The sequence below is a fragment of the Aythya ferina genome (assembly GCF_964211825.1).
Source record: "Aythya ferina genome assembly, chromosome: 1".
In the NCBI taxonomy this organism is placed as follows: Eukaryota; Metazoa; Chordata; class Aves; order Anseriformes; family Anatidae; genus Aythya; species Aythya ferina.
Genome location: NC_140296.1, coordinates 110,162,711 through 110,180,070, shown reverse-complemented (window position 1 = coordinate 110,180,070; position 17,360 = coordinate 110,162,711). Strand labels below are relative to the sequence as shown.

The window sequence follows — 17,360 nt, the reverse complement described above, 5'->3', positions numbered from 1 at the left end:
GGGGGAGAAAGTCAGGACTATTCTTTACCTGTGCCTCTGATGGGAGGCTCTAAGTAGGGAGCTAAGCTCTTTCCTGCCATCTCATTCATTCACTGCATCCCTCAGTATCAGTACCTTAGCCCCTCCACTCTTAAAATGAGGGTGGCAAGTCTCCTTCACAAGGCCTTCTGAGAGCTAGGGAGAAAAAAGTGCAGGGTTTTCTCCTTCCTTCTCAGGGAGACCATTAAGTCTTCCTCTTCCCCTTCATGTCCCTCTTTTCTCTCTCCCATTTTCCTCTCATTTTAAGAGTTCTTATTATATTCCGTCCCTTTAGGTCTCCTCTACTTCCACCGCTCTGGCAATCTGTTTCTCTCTGCTGTTTCCACATCCCCTTCTATTTGCAGCTCCCTTCCTTCTGTTCATGTCATTTTCTTCTCTCACCCTGTATCTCCTTACCATCCCCCATTATTCATGTGCCACACACTCTTCATCTCTCCTCTCCCTGGTTTATTCCCCTGGATCCTTCCCTCCCGTCTCTCTCCACCTTGGACCCCTTTTTTGTCTTCCTCTGATGCCTGTTCCTGCAGCCTGGCCGCATGGGAGCCGCTGGCTGTGCCCGTGGGCCAAGGGAGAAGGGCAGCATGTGGGGTCAGCCCAGCAGCCCCGTGCTGTGGGTGCAGGCACACAGGTGGTGCCTGCCCTCTGACCAAGCGAGGTGAGGCTCCCTCTGCCTGTCCCTCACCGGTGTTGGGTTGGGCTGTGTCGGCTCTTGGTCTGAGCGATGGTGTGGGGTTGGCGCCTTGGTGCCAGCACGCTTGATTTCTTTCTCCCCAGAGGTCTGGGGAGGTCTCTGCTTCTTGTTGGAGAGCTGCGTTGAGCCAGCGAGGTGGGTCAGGACATCTGTGCCCTGTTCCTGGGAGACCTGTGCGTAGCAGGGAGGAGAGCCGCTCTTTGGGTGTCCATTCTGAGTCCTCTTTCCCTCCCCAGGACGTGTTTCCTCCCACAGTGGGGCTGCACAGCCTGGGGGAGCCCTTTCCCGGGGCAGGCTGAGGTGGTGCGGGTGGCCGGTGGGAGTGCTGGCCAGGTGCGGGCTCATCGGGCGCTCCTGGCAGCGAAGCACGAAGAGGTCACGCAGATGGCCAAGTAGATCCAAGTCCAGCCTGCGTCCTGCAGGACAGGGCACGGTGACTTTCTGGCCTCCTGTGGAGCTGAGCTCCGTTTCTGGGTAACACCACGCTTGCCCCTGCCAGGCATGACTCAGTCCTAGGCTCGTAAAAGTCACGAGCTTGAGCTCTCCTATCCAAACAGTTCCTGATTTCCCCCTTCTGTCTCCGCAGCGGGCTGACCTCGTATCCCTCATGCTCCGTGCAAGGTGCCACACGCCTTTTTCCACTTTTCCCACAGCCGTTTCTCCCCTTCTCTGTACCTGCTTCACCAGTTTTACCTGCTCTTTCCCTCCTGCTCTGGCGCTGGGCTGGGTCTCTCCCCAGACTCTCTCCATCAGTGTTCCTCTGCCTCGTTTGTCGTCCCGTCTGGCTTCCTTGTCTCCCTGGTCGTGCCACAACGCGGAGCTGGGGGAGAAGCGGCACTGAGATGGCAGGGCTGGAGGGCAGAGTGTTACCGGGTGAGGGTCCATGGCTTGCTGGTGGCTTTGGCCTCTCCCCAGGACGTGCCATTAGCAACACGGCAGAAGTCCCCTTCCCCCAGAACTGTGATTTTCCCCATTGCTTCTACCTACTTGCACTACTGGCAAGCTCCTGAAAGGTTAATGAAGTCGTTTGCTGCAAAGAGAAAAAGCGTGTCTTCCCATGTCTGGCATGAATTAATCCTGGAGGTGATGGAGCAGCCCCTGTTCAGGGCAGGGAACGTGCAGCCGTGTCCTTGAGTCTTGTCACCCCAAATGCAGCCCCTGGAGTGCCATGTAGGTGACCTGCCCACCCCAGTCCTTGCCATCAGCTTTGGTTAAACTTTGGGGAGAAAGCCGTGGCCTCCACACCCATCCTGGTGCCTGTTCCCTTGTGTCCTGCAGGACTGGGGAGGGGAACCCAGGAACGCCCCCAGGCCTCTCCTTGTCCCATTGCGGTGGATCCTCGCTGCCCGCTGCTCCTCGTTAGAAAATACCCCATATCAAACTTCGTTCCCACGGGAGTTTTTCTGTCTGAGAAACGGGAAAAAAATCATTCAGTTGGGTTTGAATCACATGAGTGGGAGCGGGAACCAACCCCAGAAGATAAGTGTTCTGGCCTTTACCGCACTCAGATAGCTGAGAACAATAACACGTACGTCTTGTTTCGAAACCCTGGGCTCAGGGATGTGTTCCTGCCCGGTGCTGCGAGAGCCTGAGCCAGGGCTCCTGCGAGGGCTGAGGACACGAAGCAGCAACTGTGTGCTTCGGTAAGCAGCAGCCCCTTTGCTTTCCTTTTGGAGATGCTGCCGGTACCAACCAGATATTTGGGATGGCAGGGGACAGGGCCAGTGTCCCCTCTCTCCTGCCATCCTGCTGCTGGACCCTGAATGGTTTTCCCTCGGGGAAAACAAGAGTTTACTTCTTCTGACCTGTCTCAGTTTCCTTGTACTTTCTGCCTGCTCTTTGCAGGCACAGGGTGAGCCATATAGAGCCATGTGGGGCTGGCCACCAACAGGACCTCTGCACGTGGTAAGACGCTAAATGAGAGTACGGATTTTCTCTGAAAACAATGCCTTACAATGTTCCCCGTGGGGTGTTCCTTCCCTTCCTTCCTCTGGTACGTGGGGAGCTTGCTTGCTTGGTTTCTGCCATCCAAGCCGCCGGTGGCTGAGAAGAGTCCTGTGTGTGGAGTCTGGGGAGGGTGTTAGGAGGTTTCTGGCGCTCTGTCAGTGTAAAGCGCCGTGTTTATTCGAGTCTCGTGCCCAGTTGGGATGCACTTCTGATCTCAAGCTCCCAAGTTCCTCGCCTTAATGCCAAAGATGTCATTCAGGGCGGTCCTCCTGGCCCAACTTGTGCTTCTGCTGAGCACTGCTGTGCTCAGGCTTCGGGGTCAATGCCTGTGTTTCCACTGGAAGGCCTCCAACCCACCCCTTCCTGCAAAGGGTCCAGCAGGCACCCAAACAAGCGTGGTTCAGCGCGTGGAAGCGCTTGCCTTTGCAGCATGCACTCCCATACATATATGGGTGCTTGCGGTGTGCCTGCCGGCCTGTTTGGGCCTGAGGAGGGAGCAGTGAGGGCCGGGGCAGCTGGGAAGCAAGGAATGACAGGCTTGGCAGGGGAGGGAGGAGAGAGTTTGGAAGCTGAGCTGGGGATTGGGTAACAACTGGAGGGGGAGATCAGATTTAGGAGTCGCGTTGCTCGCTAAAGAAAATGGCAGAAGTAGCAGCGTGTTGTCACCGGGGGTTGTGTTAGTCCCGGGTGTTACTTATTAATCTTCTGCTAATGGTGCTGCACAGAGAAGTGGCACTTCTGCGGGAACGCCTGGGACAGCGGGAGGATCAGCTGCGGGAGGTGCTGTCACCAGGTGGGGCCGGGGTAAGGAATCCTGCTGGGCTCCCTTCTGACAGACTTTGGAAAAGAGAAGATTGCTCAGGAGGCCTTTGGAGGGGAAGGAGGGGGAGTCTGTGACTCACCGGGGAACAATGATCTGCGAGGACAAAGGGGCAGGCTGGAAGAAGACCTGACAACAATGGTGCATTCCTGGTCCCAGCCAGAAGCAGGAGAAAGCCTGAAAGGATGAAGTGTTCAGGAGGAAGCTTTAGGAGTTACAAAGAGAGCTGGGAAGGGAAAGCCAAAAGTAAAGAGAAAGCAGGGTTTACTACAGGCAGGGTTGTTCTGTGCCTTGAATCACTTCAAGAGGTGGGACTGGTGTTTCGGTACGTGGTGTTTTGGTAAGCGGTATTATTAAGACTGCCTCTTTGAGTCAGTCTGATAGTGAAATCAGCAAATACTTCAGAGAAAATCATGCTGCTGGTGCAAGCCGCTTTTTGGGTGAGAAGCAACAGTTGAAGTCCCAGCCAACTTACAGTCCCCTGAACTACCCAGACAAAACCCAAAGGTTTTGTTTTACTCACAACCTTGTCAGCACTAGGCAGGGAACACCCCGCTGCCTGTCTGCTGCTGTTTCCATCAGCCAAAGGCAGGTCTAAATGCCAGTTTGATAGCATCTGCTTTGACTTGGTGTCTCTTCTACCTGTGAGTCTCAGCGCTGAGCCAGTGCAGAAATTTAGAGGCACGGGGAGAGGAGGAGAAGCTGCAACATAAGCACAGCCTCGTGGCTGTCCTTTCTTTTCCTGACTGCAGTGGAAAGCCGTCCCTGTTGAATGCTGGCAGGCTGTGAGCATGGTGAGTCCGGGAGCAGCAGCGCTGCGAGGAGCTCAGTTAGCCAGAGCTGGCCTCCGCCCTCAGCTGTGGTGTGGCTGAGCTGCCGTTACTGAACGCTGTTGGGATGTCGTTCCTAACTGTACACAGCACTCATGCAAATCATGCAACAGTGCATATAGAGTGTGTTTAAGAAGCGTGTTTGTTGTGTCTTGTTTAGTTACTCTGAGGTTAGTGCTGCACTAGGCCCTGCAGCACACCTCCGTACCCTACTCAGTAGAGGTGTGCTGAGCAGGCGGCCAGGACCCGGGGTGAGCAGTCTGTAGGTTTTCAACGAACTGGACCACGATGGCACACGGCTCTGTTCATACTCAGTGTCTGTGAGAGCAGAACATGACTTGGGCCTGCACACTGAAACACCTTCAGAGAGCGTTTCTCCGCCTTGGGAAGGGTCTGAGGTCACCGGAGCGCTGGGACCTGTGTTTCGGCAGGGCTTTCCGCTGGGGAGGGACGGTCCGTCTCAAAAGCAAGGTGCTGGGGAGTCCAGGAATGATAAAATCACCCTTGGATGTTGTGTGTGTGTGCGAACTCCTCGAAGTCATCTATGTTGGTATAAATGAGATCATTTGGCCTAATTAGTTCCAAGCTTAATTAGCAGTAATTATCCCAACATGGGAGTAATACCCGAGTAGGAAATACTGAGTCCTCGATTAGATAGATCTCTAATTGGTGTTACAATATTGTAATTAAAGCATGCTCATACGCCTCTGCCTCTACAAGTGATTTGTTTTATGTCTGATTAAACAGGGAGTCCAGCAGCCTCAAGGAGGCCAGGACATCACCGCTGATTGAAGCAGCGTATTATTCTTTGTTATAGGGAAGAAATGATGAATCACATATACTAGAAAACACTGTGGGCCAAATTAATCCTTTGAGTAATTGCTGCTGGAGTTGGGGAAATTACAACAGGGGTGAATTTGGCCTCCAGTGCATACGCTCTATCTGTATATCACCCAGTAAAACAAATACTCATTTGAATGTGCAGCCTGGCAATTACACAATCAGACAAATGCAAGGAACTTAATCTGCAGTTGGGATTGCTGGCTCGCGCGGGTGAGTTTATTCGGCTGCTGCGCCGTGCCGACGAGGCCGTGCACTCTGCTCGGGTGCTCGGCCCGGAGCAGAAAGGCACTAGCAGGGAGCACCTCGCTGGGGAGGGGGCCAGAGGCAAGGCGCCCCCTTTTCTCCAGCAGGAGCACTTTTAGTCCAGCCAGCCTGGCCCTCCCTCGCGGGAAGAGCTTCAGAGGAGCAGATCTGCGCACTTCTTGCAGAAGTTGAAGAAAAAGAGAGCGAAACGGGAACTTTCTGAAATTAGTCAGCTTCGAGGCATGAAAGCTTCCCGTGTCTTTTTAAGAAACCACCTCCTTAGAACTTGGCAAGTGCACTGCTTTATTACTTATCTCCTCGCTGCCTGAGTGGGCGACTGTACTTCCTGAGTCGGCTCTTCACTAGCGAGAGATCAGCGGCACAGGTCTGCAGAGGACAGTGGCTCCTCGCCTACGGAAAGTAACAAGCAAGAACGGTGATGCGTGCATCTTCTGGCTGTCACAAAGGAGCTCGAAGCATATTAGAATCGGAGCCAAACGCAGACCTGCGAGCAGCTCTTTGCCAGCGACTTCCATCTCCCGGCTGCAGAAACTGAGGCACAAATCGGTTCCTTGGCCGGCTGGAGCTCGCCGAGCTGGGAGCGCGATGCGGGCATCATCCCCTTCTGCTTCACCCGCAGAGACGTCTCCCTTCCCGAAGGGGAGAGGTGACTTGGGCGAGGAAATCGAGTACACCAAATGCCATGAAATCAATATTAGGGATACGAACCGAGACACCCCATATACGAGAATTCAAAAGGCAGGGTTTCCATAGCAGCGTTGCTTGGCCGCGTTGTATATGTGCTGTTTTGCATTGCTCTCATGATGTCAAAGGCATAGCCTAATATCTGCGTGTGCAATATGTCTGAATCAGAGTTGCTATGAAACTTCAGGCTGAATTACACCGTGGAGGCATATTCTTGCGCAGTGCTGGGAGGAAATAACAGGACTAGGTTTTGTTAAGATTTTTCTCTAGTGATACATTTTTTCTTAGAAAATTGCTGATTTGCCAAAAGTGTTGCTATTTTCGGGAAAAGTTGATTCCAGTCTAGTGTCCCATCTTGAGGGGGGGGGGAGAGAGAGAAAAAAAGAGGGGGGAAAAAGTTGTGAAATGGTCAAAATTCCCGGATGTTTGAAAGGTCAAAATCCTACCCTTCTGTCCTTCTGAGTGGTCATTTGCTTCTATATAAGTAAATTACTACAAACAGTATCAAAATGTGAATTACAGTGTTTCAAGATGATGAAGTAAAATCTTGTCTTCATTCATTTGATCATAGTTTCTGGGTATAGGCTGGGAAGCTATTTTTCCGCTCCCTGCTTAGGTCTGGGACAATGATTTGAAGTTTCCTTGCTGCCAGCTATGCGAAATGTCGGTGTAGCCTGCGTGCCAGTGTCTCCTCTCCCCCTTCTCCCTGGTGTTGGAATTGGTGAGCTTTGCGCTCATGCCTGAAGAGCTGAAGGTTTAGACTTGCTTTGCCGAGCATCGAAGCCATTCTTGTTTCGGAAGGAGACTGCAGAAGGGGTGTGGGACAGAGGAAAGAAGATGAGAGCTTCTTTTTCCTATGTGGCAGCGACAGATGCTGGGCGTTAGGCAGAGGCAAGCTGACAAACATCTGAATGAGTGGAGGAGACTCCTAACCCAAAGGGAGGAGTTGTGGTTTAGGTTAAAGCCACAAAGGAAGTGAAGGAGGTTACCACTTTCCTGTCTGTGGGCAGGAGGTTCTCCTAGTGCTCATTTGAAGGCTTCGCTCTAGCTCGTCCTTCCCTAGGAACACGCGCGTCTGTGTACTTCTTGAAAAGCATTCGATCCGGCCTCTGATCTTGGGAGTGCCGAACATCTCCTTCATCCACAGAAATCAGCGGGAGCCGAGGGTTAAAGAGCTGGGAATCGCAGGCTAATTTATGGAGCCAGATATTTTCAAGTGCGTTGTGAAGCCACATGTTTCGCTCGGCGCTGGAGTGTTTGGTACGTTTCTCCTCGCCTCTTCCCCTGGCCGATTCCACTCGGGCTTTGTTGTTGCTCGTATCAGTACCTCTGGGGCTGCCGGCTCGCTGCCGGCTTCAGCTCTCTCTCGTCCCCGAGTGACTGGCAAATTGTGCAGCACGGATCTAGCAGTCCCGCCTGCTGGTGCAGGGCAGGCTCTGAACGCCATCGGGTACCTACCAGCGTGGCCTGTGATCAGTATTTTCCTTGATTCTCACGGCATGCTTTTCTTTTAATGGCTCGGAGGCTCTGGCTATACGTGGCCGAGAAGTTTGTTGTCTCAGTTCAATGGCTTCGCTCCTCGCCTGTGAGGTGAGAGCGGCTGGTTAACCCTGGCGTGCTGCAGGAGGCATGCCAGGAGGGAGATGAAAGAATCCGGGACTGCTCTTACAAGAGAGCAGACTTACCCTGAGCCCGAGCGCTGGCGTGTAAGCCGGCTGTCTTAACCCAAGCTATCAGCTGGCTACTGCACAGCGAGACCCACTGTCAGTGACAATGACTTCAGTGTGTGCCGCCAGTGCCTTCTGATCGCCGCGCGCTGCCGTACATGAAAAGAGCATCTGAAAGGTGCTCCCTGAAGAGCCATTATGTGTTATGTGGGCTCTAACCTTCCATTAACAGCTCACCTTAGCCCCTAACCCTGGCCTTGGGACGCAGCCGAGTCATTTCATTTACCAGGTGTGAAAATCATATTTTGCCATGTGAGGATGATTGCTCTATCAGGTGCATTACAGTCCCTCTTTTTTTTTTTTTTTTTCATTTGCCTTTTTTTAAGGCTTTTTTAAAACTACAAGATAGCATTAAAGATTTATATGTGGCAAATGCATGCTTTTTTTTTTTTTTTTCCACAGTGTTTCCTTTTAGAGACCGTCACAGTATTGATTTCAAGTAGATTTTCCTCCTCTGTTTTAAAACATTTCCTTTGCCGATGGGTTTTCAACATTACCCACTGGATCTGTGTGCAGTGCTTTCCCCAGACTATACTATTGAGCCGAGGCTCCTAGCTGCCAGCCTCGAGGGACCACTTCTGAAGCTGAAGGACCATTTGCTGCGCTCCTCTCCTCAGTCCCGAGCTACCAAGCAGCACTGCAGCCTTCTCAGTCCAGGAGGTACTCCAAGCTGTGGGCTGCTTTTGGGGTGTGCCAATGGATCCCCAAACGGGTCCAGCAGTCGCCTCGAGCTCAGAGCGAGGTGCATGTCGGGGCGTTTCAGATAGACAGGGAGAACAAGCCGTGCGCCGGGATAGTGAAGAAACCGGAGTGGCAAGCAGCTGGAGCTGTAAGGCCATTAGGCTCTGGTGCCTGCATTTTATTGCTGCAGCTCGTCCTTATGGCCCTCAGAGCGGGGTGTGGGGCTGGAGAGGGCAGGGGGCTCTGCGGGAAGGAGATCTGTTGTAGGCAGCCTGCGACGCGGGTTCAGCCATCTTCTGGTGGATCGGCCGTCTTACCACAACACTGTTTGGCTTTGTTACTGTGGTGCTAGAGCCTTAGGGCCCCAGAAAGAGCAGCCTTATTGCAGTCATCGGAGTTATGCTTGTTTATGGCAGTAGGCAACTGGGAATGTTTTTTTTTTTTTTTTTTTTTTTTTTGGACATATTGCCACGAACATAAACGCTTTTCTTTGGGAGATGCTTTGCAAGGGTGGCTCAGGCGAGTGGCTGGGAAGCATTGTCCCGATGGAAACAAGATGCAGAAATGATCAGGTCTCAGAACAGCTCTTACTTCTTCCCACATCTGTGACATGCAGAGCCCACCTTCCAAAGGCTCTGTCCTTTTCTCCTTCCTCATCACCAGCAATTCTTAGTTTTGAGCTTTGAATACATCACCGAGAGCTCGGCTGCCGTGGGGGGAAATAGTGACCTGGGCAAGGAAGCCAGTTGACTTGCATGGGACCTGGGCAGGCTGTGTTTGTGCTCACTGCACACAGCAGCAGCAGGAGCAGTCTTTGTTGTGTCTTTCTTAAGCTGAAGGTACCCGTGCTTCAGCATTTAAATGTTCACAGGAGACTCATGCTGGATGCTCAGGAACAGCAATTGCCAAAAATGCAAGGGGTTCTTTACGACAGCATAGCCAGAGTATCACGATACTGCCTTCATTGCCTGTTGCTGGCTGGACTTCTGGCATTCGTTTTGCTGTTGCCTGACAGAAAGGACAGGTGGGAGGTATGGGCTGTGTGTAGGTACAGCCCGTGCTGCAATCACGCCGAGGCACAGCAGGTCCCGTAAGAGCTGCGTTACCTAGGCAGGTCCCCGTGCAGCACCAGCTCACACGCTAAATGGACGCTCAGAGACGTCAGGATATAGATGGAAAAGAAACACGCTGTGCTAGGTGTCTCTCAGGATCTGCAAGGCAGGTATCGTAAGCAGATGCATTCTTACCAGCGAATAAACAGATAAAATTTAAAATAAGCTGGCAGATTTTGTGCTCAGATGGACTAGGAACATTCACACAGTCTGTTCTTGCAGTTCAGCTGTGAGAGGCCAACACCTTCCGCAGAGAGGGACTAGCAAAATGCTTGGACAGAATTATGTCCAGCCATGACATCTGTTGCTAAAGTTTGCACCATAAAAGTCCACAAGTAGAAATGCAGAGCGAGAATGAGGCGTGTATGTAGCTGAGCCAAAAGTCTTGAGTGCCCTCTCGTAAAGAAGGCACCTGTGTGTGTCGGTGTAGTCCTCTGCCATCGAGGGTCTTGCAGGTCCGAAAAGCCTCTGGTGATTGCTGCAGAGGAAAGCCAGCACCACGCTCTGATAATAAACCAATGTCTAAAGAGCAAGGGGGAAATCTGATTGTTTTCTTTGGAGGCATCTCACTGTTTTATATAATCTTTGTACAGCACCTGTAAATCAGTGACTAGCGCTTTTGAAATGTATTTCCTTCATCACAAGCTGTTTGAAACAACAGGTAGCACCTATCCATTCAGTCAGAGCTCCCTTGACATTTTTAAGTGACAGATAATGAAAACTGTCTTCATTATAACTCGAGCTATTTCATCAGACTGTCACCAGCAAACAATGGCAAATTAGAGACTGAACAACCCTCAGCTCCGCTCTCCCAGGTACCAGTACAAATTTACGCGTCTCCGGGGTGCTAGGATGGGATGCAAAAGGGTGGTCAAACGCCCGGGGAGGTGATTCTTTAAACTCGAGGCAGAATAGCCAGTGCCTTTGCTGCTGCTTCTGAGAAATGTAAGAGGTGATTTCTCAGGTGGGAAGGCTCCTGGTACGCAAGGCACTAGAGGTCGTCAGGAACATGTTAAAATCCCTCTGGAAAGCAGCGGTCAGCTGGCGTAAAAATGGAGCACAAATGTGAGAAGGACCGTGGGTGAGAGACACGGCTTATCTCGCAGCGCTGAATTCGGCACTGCCTTCAGTTTATGAATGGGTTTAAAGCATGGTGCCAAGTAGAGCATATTGCAGTTGTCTAATCCTTAGGTGACAGAGGCAGGCATGATAGTAGACAGAGCTGCATCCAAGAGGACTCGTCGGGACAGCCCAGGCAGCCTGGCAGTATCGCTACCTGGTCTGCGGGAACCAGTCCCGGCCCCAGAATCTGAAGTGCCGAAGGGAAACCTGCTGGAGGAGCAGCTGCTCCTGTGCGGCGCCACTTATCTCACCTGGCGATGCTTCGGGCGTGCTTGGGCTGAAGCTGGCTCGCTCAGGGCCTTCTCACTTCGCTCCCCCCTTTACCAAGCTGCCCCTGTGGTTGGCCCAGAGCGGGGCAGGGAGCAGAAGGAGCTTTTCACTGTTAAACAAGGTTTGTGTGAGAGGCCCGTGGCGTGGAAGAAGCTAGCACCAGGGGGTGAATTATAGGGGCCCAGGGAAGAAAGAGGCTGTGGCAGAGAGAGGGTTGTTATTGGAGCATGCAGGGAGCAAAATGACTGAGATAGAGGGTGTAGATAAACAATTAGAAATAGCCGCGACAGTGTGATTTGGAAGGAAAATCAGGCACTACCTCAGGCCCCGGTGGTGTTCAGTTTAGGGAGCTGAGTGGTAAATTACAGGTAGGTTAGGACGCCGACAACATCGATGACCCCGTGAAGTGCTGGGGAGAGAAAAGTTGCAGTAACGGGGAGTAAGATTCAGATCTCATCTACCCGACTGTGAGTATCTCAAGGTGAAATAACAGAAGGAGAGGAGGCGGGAATATTGATTTCTGCCTCACAAAACAGACAACAACGCCTACTTTTTCAGAGCAAGAATTTAACCGTTCGCTCTAATGGGCCAGTCTGCAGTACAGTGGGGGCTTGGTTTCTTCTTCATGTGCAATCGAGAGGGGAAATCATGCTGAAGTTATTTTTATCTTCATGTAGCCTTGCAGGGAGAGTCGTGAGCCGAAGGTTACCCCCAAACATCTGTGCTGCCGCCCCGTGGTACAGCAGGCGGGCACCCCGAGCGGCCCCAGATGCACGGGGAGGCACGAGGAGCCTCTCATGCCAAAAGCGCCGGCGTTGTGCCTGCTGGTCACCCGTGGCTTCTGTCTGCCTGAGGGCAGGCTCAGCCTTCTTCCATTCCTCCCGTGAGAAGGATGCTTCTGAGAAGTGCTTTCTTCAGCTGCTCGTGGCTTTCTCAAAAATACTCCTTTGGGGATAACGGTTTGTTTGGTGGGGTTTACACCACAGAAGCGCAGTGTGTGTCCCCGTGCAGCAGAGCTGTGGCTGAGCAAGGGTGTGCTCTCTTGGACTAGGCTCGCCAGGTGGCTGAATGGGAGCAGGAGGTGATTTGGGCAATTTCCTGGGCTGCTGCCGTGCCTTTTCTCATTGCAGTCAAAGACAGTTGTGCACATACAAAGGGAGCGTAATGTTTCTGCTGAGTCTTGAAATGCTCAAGGGTCAGGCAGGTCTACAGCCAAATTCTCCTGGCTGGGCCACAACAACTTGGTATGTGTTAGCAGCTCCCTGTAAAACACTGGAACAGTGTAATAGGACCAGTGTTCCTGTGCAAACATTGGTTTTGGGATCTCCTGTATGCCAAAATTTGCCACCTCTGTTTTGTATGATTTTGTATTTTTCACGTGTTGCATGAGCATATGTTTCCCCAGATTCTGTTTACCTGATTCCCCTTCTGATTCAATCTCCTCTCTCCTTTTTTTTTTTATTTTTTTTTTTTAATCACAGGAGATAAAACTGAGCATTTATCCGTATTGCTGCCTAGCATTTGCCTCACACCTGCTTATTGACTTTGGAGATGACTCTAAACAGGGCGAGAGCTTCCTGCAATTGGACTGTTATAATGCGTGGGATTTGTGCACTGCATTACGGTTCTGATGTGGGATAATGTCTCGAAGGGGGGCAGATCCTCCAGAAGTCTGTCTGGAAATCCTGAGGTTCTTCTGGCACATATTTTAACCGCAGTCCCACTTCCACGCTCCAGCCCAAACCTGATTAAGGCTCAGGTCATTTGGAGATTGATGAGTGAATAGGAAAACCTGAGATTAAACGTTTCTCCCTTCGCAGTGTAGCTAGGACAAGCGCCCTGATTGCCACGCTGCACGTGCCTGTTGCTGGAGGGTGATGCTGTGCAGCCAGCCTCCCTCCTAGCAGCGCTCTGTGCCCTCTGTGGCCATCAAGGCCATCATGAGCCACGACGGGGAGCTACAGGTGTGGCCTTATGCCAGCACTGGGGGGTGTGTGTGTGTGCATATATATATATATATATATGGAGATCGTTACGGGTATGTACGCTTCTCCCTTCTGTCTGAGCTTGTGCAGTCCCATGCAGGAGCAGAGGGATCGCTCGCCCCAACCCAGCGAAGCTGCTGCTTTGGCGTTTGCAAGTCTGAGGTTCAGCAAAACTGGCTAGGCTCGGGGCTAGCCAGACTAGGCTCTAGTCTGATGGCAAAAGAAACGGAACTAGAAACAAAGCCGCAACAATCTCTCCCCCTCCTCCTAATCCTGATTTCCTCATCTTTTAGGAATGATTTATAATAGATAAATGCTTTCAGAAAGGAGAGGCTTTTCCAAGTTAACAGCGGATGTTAAGCTGCCCTTCCCTGTGGTCTGTTGCCATCTCTTTCACGCCGTCCAGCATCAGGCTTTGTCCTGCAGCGGGATTCATGAAGGCAGCTCCCCTGAGCCCATGCAGAGAGATCGTGGCAGTAGGAGAACTGCCATCACCTGGGCTCCTCTCAGAGCGGGTTGTTTCCTTTCGAGAAGGCTCATTAGAGCACGCAGCCATGTAAAACTCAAAGCTCGTAAGAAAAAGATTTCACAGAGCCTGATCTTTCTGTGGTCCTGCGGCTCCTCTGATCATTTACACCAGAGCAAAAGGAAGAAAAAAAAAAACAAACCTAAAGCAAACAAACAAAGCAACACATCCTCCTAATGATGTGTGTTCTTCACTTCCAGCCGTGCGAGCGTTTTACACCCACTTTGCACAGGTGTACGTGAACACAGAAGTCGAGGGCAGAATAGAGAGCAAAGCTCTGAAGGAGTTGGTGGAGCTTCCCTGCTGGAAGGTTATGATCACGCTGAAAGAGGGAAATCTTGCCTCAGCAGACAGGAAATATGTGATGCAATTTCAACCCGGAGTTGCTGGAGATAAAATAGCCCATAAACTGAAAAAAATGTAGGGAATACTTCGCTTGGCCCAAATGTGCAGTGTCAAAGCTAATAGCGAGGGATCCTCTGACTGCAGAAGCAGCGGCGTGCTGGCTACGGATGCACATGGAAACCGCGTCCCTTATTTGTAAGGAGGAGTGAGTGTACGTTCCTGATCCTGGAAGCAATAACTGTCGGCAGATCCTTCGTAATGGTGGCAGACTTTCTTGAGGGAATGTTTTTAAGCACCAGTGACTGAAAAGGTGCGATCTGCTGTTTCACTGGAGGTGAAACTTCTGTCACGTGGAACAACTGTGCGGTTAGAGAACAGGCTCGGCTGCAGAGCGCGGGTGGTCAGGGGCAGGGTCTAACTTCAGAAGAGTCATGCCTGCAGCCTTCGCACGCTAGGGCTCCGTGTCGCCATTTCGCCTGCCTTCAGTCCCGTCTTCAAAAGTTCCTCTTCCTCAGATGTTTCCACCTCCTCCAGTTGCGCCTGTTCAGCCACTCACGGGGATGAGATCTGCATCAGAGCTGGTCTGGTGTTCAGGGGTTGTTCTTGTTAGTATGCATGGCTTTTAAAGGAAAGTTGGGTCGTTTAAACAGCTCACCTGTGGCTGTGGCTCCATAAATAGTTTATCCGGCACAAGCGAGCGGCGGTAACTGTGAGGGAGAGCAGCAGGATCCTCCAAGTCTGCCGCAGATGGAGTGGTGAAATGGAGCCACAGCCCTACACTGGTAATGTTATTTGCATGAGTAGCTCCATTGTGTTTCAGTGGGACTCTACTTACACATGTAAAAATCGGTGTTTGCAGGGCCGGGCCCTTACAGAGCATAAAAGCAGCGACTGGGGTGTGCCATGCTCTGAACCCTCTACAGCAAGTGTAATGCAAATGCGTTTTGCTGGCTGGCCTATCTCGTCTGATGGGTTCTGTGCAAGTGGAGCTCCTGTAGCCGCTTTCCTTAGGCTCGCTTTGCCCTGGCGCAAGAGGACCCCGCTTCTGAGTCACAAGGCTGGCCTTCTGTCCCTGCTGCCGCCAGGGAGCTGCGAGGGGCGCGCAGGCAGTGCGGTGAGAGCCGTAATGGGTCCAAGATGTTGTTGGAGCGCTGCGGAGAGCCGGGCCAGCTGCCTGGCCGGGGCTGCTCTTACAAGTGTGCCCGAGGGAGGGCAAGGCCCCGCGGCAGGGGATGCTCTCCCAGTAGGCCGGGGCTCCACGTACCTGCCTCACCGCCTGTCACCGCAGCTGGGGTCACTCGGGAGCCTCGTGTTGGCAGTTCCCATGGTGAGGCCCCGGGAGGGCAGCGCCAGGGCTCTCAGGGCTGCGCCCGATCCCCCCGGGCAGCCCGGCTCCTGCGGGGGCAGCACCGCACCTCGCCGCGCTACCCGCAGCCCTGAGGGGAGGGAGGGAGGAAGGAAGAGCCGTGAAGCCGTTGGGGGGGAGCGGCTGGCCGCGGTTATTTGAGCCCGCTGCCTGCCGAGTTGCACAGTCATTTATAACTGCTGCGAGCGCAGGGGGATGGGGCTGGGGCTGGGGGAGGGGAGGGGAGGGGAGCGGCAGCAACCGCAGCGCGGGGGAGCCGGGGGCCGCGCGGGCTCCCTGCGCCTCGCCGGGGCGAGAGGCGGCCGGGGGAGGAGGGAGGGAGGGAGGGAGGGAGGGGGGCGAGGGCGGCAGCCGCTGACGCCTCACGGCTCACGGCGCCTCGCTGCGGGTGCTCCGCGGCTCCTCGGGGCTGGGGCGCGGGCCGGGGCTTCCAGAGGCGCCTCGAGGAGCGGGGGGGCGGGTGCCCGGCTCCTGCGGGCCCCGGGAGGGTTCCCGGGCGGGCAGCGGGGGCTGGCGGCTGAGGGGAGCCGCCGAGGGGAGCCCCGCGCAGCAGCGCCTTGTCAGGGGGCTCGCGCCCCGGCCGTTGGAGCCGTTACGGGGCGGGCCCGCGCGCCGCCGGCAGGGGGCGTGGCCTCCTCGCAGAAGGCGTGGCCTACACCGCGGGGCGTGGCCTCGCGGAGGGGGCGTGGTCTCGGCGGAGGGGCGTGGCTTGCCCAGCGCCTCCCCTGCGGCTGCGGGGGGCGCCGGCGGAGGCGGGCCTGTCTCTTTAAGAGCCCGGCCGCTACCACTGCGTAGGCGGCGGGGGGGGAAGGAGGGAGCTGAGGGGAGGGGGGGGGGTGGTCGGGTACGGCAGCGCCCGCCCCCTGTGTGGGGAGGGGCGGGGCGCGGGGCCGGGCGAGCCCACTGCCCGGCGCGGGGAGCGAGAGGCGGTCCCGCCGGCGGAGCGAGCCGGGGCCGGTACCACTGCCGGGGCGGGGCGCGGCGGGAGCGGGCCGGGAGCCGGGGGGGGGAGGGAGCGAGCGAGCGAGGCGGGGGGGGGGGAACGGGCAGGGAGAGAGGGAGGGAGAGGGGGGGCGGGGGGGGGCTGCGGGGGGCGGTACCACGCGCGCGGCGGGCAGGGGGGGAGGCGCCGGCGGACAATGGAGCCTGTGTGCGTCTGCGGGCGGGGGAAGGACCCGGCGGCGGGGGCACCCGGCGCGCCGCCCCCGCCCGCCCGCCGCTGAGCCCGCCCGCAGCCCCCGGTGAGTGAGGGGAGGCGGCGCGCGGCCGCCCCCCCCGCCCCCCCCCCCCCCCAACCGACCGCCCAACGGTCGCCCCCCCCCCCAACCGTCCCCTCCTCAACCGCCGCCCGCCGAAAGTTTGAGCTGAGGGGGGCTGAGGGGGCCGGGGGGCGCGGGGAGCGCCTGGCCTCGGCTGCCCCGAGGGGCTGCGCCGGGACAGGTGGGCGCCGGGCGCCGCCGGGCTCTCCCCGAAGCCCCCGCGTGGACGCCAGGGCGAGGCCGCCGCCGGCCGGGATTCGGGGTGCAGGGGGGCGGCGGGGGCAGACAAAGCCCGGCGCGGGACGCGGCGCGCTCGGGGGGCGTCGGGGCGTGAGGCGCCGCGGGGGGATGGCGGCGTGCGCGGTGGCTTCGTAGTAAACACACCGGGGAGAGGGATCGGGCAGGGAGCTGGCACGCAGCGAGGGAACAAAGTGTGGGATAAGCAGCAGCGCTGGGGAGCTGGCTGGGGGGCACGGTGAGAGGTGCTAGAGCTCGCCTCGGGTCCCAGAGTGGGCGAGGAGGAACCCAGAGCCTCGTCTTGGAGGGGAGCATCAGCACTGGCCATGGAGAGCAGCGGCTTCCCCCGGGCTGGGGCAGCTCCTCACCTCAGCGGCTCGGGGCAGAGGAGAACAGGAGGCTGTGCCGAGCCAGGCTCGTCTCGCTCAGCCCTGCTGCGGGTGACTGTCGCTCTCCTGTCAAAACAGAGTTGGAGGAAGCGGGGGAGACAGCTCTTCCAGTTCTGAGGGGTTCCAGGAACGGTTTTGTTTTCCTCGTAAGTATTTCGTCCTGGATTTCTCCATGAAAAGCCCACACAGGCAGCATAGGAGCCGTGCGTGAAGCATCCTTAAG

General features: G+C 55.2%; 1 protein-coding gene and 1 long non-coding RNA gene across 6 annotated transcripts in view; one reads left to right on the top strand and one right to left on the bottom strand.

Annotated features, from left to right (window-relative positions):
- BCL9 (BCL9 transcription coactivator) overlaps nt 1-17,360 on the top strand; it is an 82,015-nt gene that overhangs the window by 37,378 nt on the left and 27,277 nt on the right. The window contains exon 1 of one of the 5 annotated variants that reach the window (XM_084518079.1): nt 16,153-16,209. The exons of 2 other annotated variants lie outside the window; for them this stretch is intronic. The gene's annotated coding sequence lies outside the window, so the exon portion shown is untranslated. Of the gene's footprint in view, nt 1-16,152; nt 16,210-16,446; nt 16,494-16,853; nt 17,284-17,360 lie in introns of those variants that run through there. 2 more of the 5 variants (XM_084518080.1, XM_084518078.1) reach the window with 2 other exon arrangements.
- Nucleotides 11,580-15,407, bottom strand: LOC311436198. The gene is made up of 2 exons (XR_014692669.1): nt 14,542-15,407; nt 11,580-14,469 (listed from the first exon to the last, which is right to left on the bottom strand). It is a non-coding gene; the product is annotated as an uncharacterized lncRNA (long non-coding RNA).